The 6,000-nt window shown below is 42.4% G+C and overlaps 1 protein-coding gene across 1 annotated transcript in view; it reads left to right on the top strand.

The window, feature by feature from the left end:
- The first annotated feature begins 241 nt into the window (after nt 1-241).
- The window catches only part of LOC126469663 (organic cation transporter protein-like), a 546,524-nt gene continuing 540,765 nt past the window's right edge, over nt 242-6,000 (top strand). Inside the window, exon 1 of the mRNA XM_050096803.1 lies at nt 242-348. The gene's annotated coding sequence lies outside the window, so the exon portion shown is untranslated. The remainder of the gene's footprint in view (nt 349-6,000) is intronic.

Raw genomic sequence — 6,000 nt, 5'->3', positions numbered from 1 at the left:
CGATGGGGCCTCAGATCTGATCATCTCACATGCAGCGGTTTCTTTCCTTTAATCGTCCTTCATTTCAAATTTTACGCCGTAAACGTGTTAATAGGATGGGACAGGGGCCAAAGAAGTGGAAAAGCGCGGCAACATAAGGTCGACAACAAGGCAACGAGTTTAGTGCGTGGAACGTTGGCAGCCATAGGCGCGTTGGAGGGGTGCGACGGTAGCGCCTCTAGCGGGTGGGGGTTGTGGCAGGCAGCAGGCAGACGGGCCTGGCCGCTCGGCGTGGACGGAGCGGTAGTGTGTCGCGTTGTGGCCGCCGCCCAGCCAGCCAACCAGCGGACTCGCACTCTGTGCGCCTGCGTAAGTACCGCAGCTGTTGCCAGCCGCTCAGCTGAGCGACGCGCAGCACCAGCTGCTCACGCGCGCGCCAAGCAAATTCTTTCGCGAGTGCCATCGCTTCGTAGAACACGCAAAACAGTCACCAATGACTCATTTCTTTTTTCGCGGACTTCCCTCTGCTAACGAAATAGCCGCGGTTACTTGCTCGAAATTTGCAACCACATATACATAAACTTCTGCGGCAGTAAGTAGATTTACTTACACGCTGCATACACCCAATGTATCACCTGACAGGGTCATCAGGTTATACTTCTGCCACAATTATTAAATTGTGGAAATAATGTAATTCGTTTTTTGTCTGCAGTACCTGGGTTTTTCCCGCACTCATCTGTGTAACATTAACGTAAGCCAGTTTTATCCTGCACTTTCCTTCAACTGAATGGTCGCAGTTGCTCTGAAATTTTACGCGACAGAAACTTTCAGTTGTCGCTCTACTTTCGGTATGTCCGACAGAGTAAAATGACATTATCTGATGCTGATGTGCGATCTCTTGGTTTCAGTGTGTGATTTACGTTTGTGTTTGGTTTTGAACAATTTTTCCTCTTCCCGTTACCAATTATAATAACGGGATCGGTGAGGACGTCGTCGCGCATTGTGCATATCTTCCTGTGACAGTTATTTCGAAGTTTCATATTTTTTTCGGTAACGCTTCCAAAGCATCGTCCAGTACTTATAGGAGAGTGATATTGTGCCTTCTCGAAATTGAGGTTGCGATAACAGTGAACTGTAACGTAGCCCAAGGTCTAGGTTTGATCGGAAGATGACAGTTCGATTGTGAATGGGCGAAACCAACGAATGAGAGTGCGAAATAAAAGTTGTGGTACGAGACTGATCTGTAGCGTAGCCCGCGGTCCATATTTTAAGGCACTTTTTTTTTTTTTTTACAGGTAATTAAACCTACGGGATAAATTCATAAAAGCTGAATTATATATTAGATAAATTTCCGACAAATAAATTTCCGACCAGTATTTTGGTGCATACTACGTTCATTAAACATACATTAACTGTGGAAAATGAGAGGATAGGAGACGCTACATAACTCCTATCGTGCACATGAATTAACAGATTTCGCCAAATGTATGGGTTGCTAAGTTCACGTCACACGAACAGTAGCGCCCACTGTGCACAGTTTAGACGGTTTCACGTCTGTGGTCCTGAATTTCGAATAACTCCGGCTGTGTTTCATAGAGCAACAGAGTGGATATCGTGTTGCGGCTATAATTACTCTGCTCCTTAGAAACTCAACTGACGGAATTAAAGTATGGTGTAAACAACATTGCAACAGCTCGTGACCGTTGACTGAAGGGGAGCACGCGTTCATCCCACGTCCTTGTTCCTGCAGATGTGGGCCTTGTCTTCCATCTCGTTGTTACTGTTTCGTAGTAATACGAGAAAAGAAATTTTGCAAATGTAAAGTGATTATTGGCTAGATTAAAATGTTCTAGTTTGGCATACATGTCACTGTAGACAGGATAACTACATTTTAAGAACTGACGCACATTTACATCCTTTTATAGTTTTGTTAACGAGAGAGGGAGAAAAGAATAACAGCCGCATCCAAACTTCCCCGCAGTAATTCGAAGAAAACCGTTGTTCGCACAATCCACAACACGTTGTGTTCCGGTACAGACAAAACGTGGCCAAAAACTCCTTGGACTTTTTTGGCATGTATGTAGTTCGGGAAGTAGGCAGAATACGATCTGAATTTTAACTAAGGCATCATCAGGCAACTGTGTTTACAGGGACTGCAAAAGCTCTACCGTCATACTGATTCGGTTTTAATCCTCTTTCGGTTTTCCCTGATGCGTTCCATAGATACCGATGTAGCTCCCAAAAGTCAGCGCGTGGTTTGAATGTAAAGGTAATGATTTTATAGTCCACTGATTTCTTAATAAAGTGTTCTCTCAGGGGAGACCATGTGATATCTATGTGTATAGCGTTTCGACACTGTTTTTGGTTTTATAAAATACAATACGTTGGAGAAAAATTTGAAGTGTCGCTTATAGAAATGTTAAGGTGCAATTTTGCTAGAATTAAGCCACCGCGCTTTCATTAGTTTGTGACATAACAACCAGATACAAGCGAAATTGTACCAATTTTCAGCGCTCCGCATCTAGCGACGATTTGTGGAAATATCAATAAATCAATCTAGTAGTGTCTGTTAACCTGGCTTCTTTGTCATCCGTTCGCTATATACACTAATTGTGAATTTCACATTTTAAATAAATTAAAATATGTGCTTGTACTGAGTAAATCTCTGACCATTATCAACTGGTAATATACCACCAGATAATTACGGACCAAATGATTGGTTTTTCAGATATATGAGGTACATGAAGTTAGTACTCCATTTTTATCGCAGTTAAATTTCATCATTCTATCAGCTAGTACCTGACGTTACTGTTGTATCTGACGAGCCTGAATAATGACAAGGAAATTAGTTTTTTCACATTTTATAGGTTATTTGGACATCCAGTAATCCTTGGTACCCTGTACAACTTTACTCTTTCATTCGTCGTTTTACGTAATTTTAAAAGTAACTAATACCAGTACCTTGTTTATAATATCAACACGTTTTCCGTATCAAACAATTGCGTTATCGCATAGTTGCCGTTGCGAATGCAGGACTTGGCCCGCAACACTTATTCCGAAACAGCATTAAGAGTTTTTAGGTACTGATGCAACCGTAATAGAAGCAGCCGAGAGCTGCATAGTGTGGACTGGGTGATGTCCTCGCAACTGAAGTATGTTTTGTACCAATCTCTTAAGACAGTCAGGTCTGAAATGCTGATATTCCTGTGAATTTAAGTTCACGGTAACTGTGCTTATATTCGATCATTAACAATTATTGGGTTCTATGACTGAAGCAAATAACTGTTTGTCTCGGACAAAACGCACCAAAGACAGAAAAGTGCTGAAGTGAAAATCTGCATTTGAGTTAATAACTTCCCCTCCCTCCCCCCCCCCCCCTCACACCGAGCGAGATGGCGCAGTGGTAGCACACTGGACTCGCATTCGGGAGGACGACGGTTCAATCCCGCGTCCGGCCATCCTGATTTAGGTTTTCCGTGATTTCCCTAAATCGCTCCAGGCAAATGCTGGGATGGTTCCTTTGAAAGGGCACGGCCGACTTCCTTCCCCATCCTTCCCTAGTCCGATGAGACCGATGACCTCGCAGTTTGGTCTCTTCCCCCAAACAATCCAATCCAATCCCCCCTCACACACACAACATACAAACGTGTTATGCATTTTAGGGCCTATGTTCACTAGACAGTTTTTTCTTGTTTTGTCCATACTACTTACTCCCAAAACATGGAAAGTAAAGACCTTGCAGTAGAAGGGAGTTGTTTCTCAGTATAGAGATGCAGCCCACACTCGCATCGGACAAGCATGGGGAAGGATATTGACAGCATTCTTTTCATAACATCCACGTTGGTAGTCATCTTAAGCAATTTCTGAAAACCAAGGAAAACGTAAGTCTGACACACCAAACGAATATTTGAACTCCGTCGCTAGCCCCCCACCGAATGCGAGTTAACCACTTCTCCAATTCGGATGGAATTGCATTAGCAGTAAAATGCTGGTTCCGAACTTCCTCTCTGTACCAGTGCAGTATACTGGTAGCAACAATTATCCGGTTGCGATTGAGGTATTATGATAGGTTGGCCTTGGTGATGTCTGAAGTATAAACGATACAGACTATCGTGCAACTCTGTAAGCACAGAACAACTGTATTTCCTTCAAGCAAGCACAGTGGGTAATGTGTGTATAACACCGATCCTTTTCAGGACCCTTCGTCTGTTTTCAGTGCATCTGTTATTTAATATTTGAAGTTTACGTACAATTTTGAAGAATATCTCTGAATTACTTTTTGCGGCACTACACGAATAACAGTCCATAATATAAGGGGCAGTCAAATGAAAACGAGAGATAGAAACAAAATTAAGTAAACTGTTTATTATTTCAAAAGTAGCCGCCAGAACCCTTAAAGCATTATATCCCACTCTGAGACAAGACGGACAATGTCTTCATACAAAAATGTTTTCGGTTGCTGACGGAACCATGTTTGTACCAAGGCATGCACATCTTCGTCCGATACACATCGACGGCCACTAATGTCTTCAAAAATGTGAAAATCGCGTGGGGAGAGATTAAGATGTGTAAGGCCTTCTCAGCGAGCCTTTTGCAGTGTAGTCGAAACAATCTGCACAACATGTGGGCGGGTCCACAAGTGTCTCAATGGCGCACTGAAAATTCTGTTTTACTGGCGTTGAGTATTCGTCCGTGTAACCACAGAGAAGTATATTATCCCGCGCACACAACGTTACCAGTAGCTGGCGACACGTGCGCCACTTACTCGCCGCTGGATGTTTGATTGGCTAATTTCATTACGAGCCAGAGAATGTGACGTTAACTAGCCAGTTGTGAGGGGAGAATGGCTGCCAATCTGCCTATATGCGCTTATTATGAGGGTGCAGTGCTAATATGAAATCAATGGAAAATTTGGCTCATATACTCTGCCTATATTCACAGTTAGCTTTAGGTGTAAATAAAAAAATGCGCATCTCAGCGCCCCTTCATGCAAACTACTGCAGAAGTTACGCCAGTAGTTGGTCTTTTCTTACCTCTTTCATGAAGGACACTTAAAAACAAAGACTGTTTCCCGACCCAGATATATGCCCCCTATGACTAAGATTTTATCTTTGTTGTCGACCCCTGTTCAATAGTCTGGGAATTCTGACATTGCCCTCAAGTATATATTTTCTTTAATGTCGTTTATTGTTAGCAATATTAGCCTATTCCCAAGAGTTAGCAGCTTTCACTCAGTTAATACTAGGCAGAAATCAAATCTGCATGTGGAATGCACATCCTTGACTTGTGCAGATGGGAGTGCAGTACTCTGCTGCATCCATTTTCGATAAGCTGCCACAAGAACTCAAAAATCTTAGCAGTAGCCCAAACTCTTTTAAGTCTAAACTGAAGAGTTTCCTCATGGCTCACTCCTATTCTGTGGAGGAGCTCCTCGAAGAGCTAAAAAATTAAGCAAATTCCAGTGTTACATTGTTGATTTTTTTTATTTAAATCTACGACTTGTCGCCTGATAAGTTTTTTATATTTCATTTTATCTGTTTCTACTATCGTGTTGTAATTTCATGTATTGACTCGTTCCATGACCATGGAGACTTCTCCTTAATTTGGTCCCACGGAACAATAAATACATAAATAAATAAAATAAAAATTGTGCGGTACGTCAGGCAAGCAGTACGATCTTAGATTCGTCAATTAAGTCTCTTTCACGAACCTTAAGCTTGGTCGTAGAACGCAACAAACATTTTTTTTTTTACTTTTGTATATGCTTTACGGCTGTTAATAATATTGTGTGACACGTCACACTCCTGTGCTGATCAGGAAAACATATCAATAATCTCTTACAACATGCCGACCCTCGACGGATCCTGCAAACCAGGACGCTACAGATAGATGAGCCGCGAGTATTTCATCATACACGACCTGTCATTTTTTAGCAGCCTCCTAATGATTACTAACATGGGAGGAGCCGCAGTTTATTCTTTAGGAGGAGCCTTTTAGGAGGAGAAGGGTTCAAATCCCCGT

This window comes from Schistocerca serialis, chromosome 3, assembly GCF_023864345.2.
Source record: "Schistocerca serialis cubense isolate TAMUIC-IGC-003099 chromosome 3, iqSchSeri2.2, whole genome shotgun sequence".
Lineage (NCBI taxonomy): Eukaryota > Metazoa > Arthropoda > Insecta > Orthoptera > Acrididae > Schistocerca > Schistocerca serialis.
This window is presented reverse-complemented; position numbering and strand designations above follow the sequence as displayed.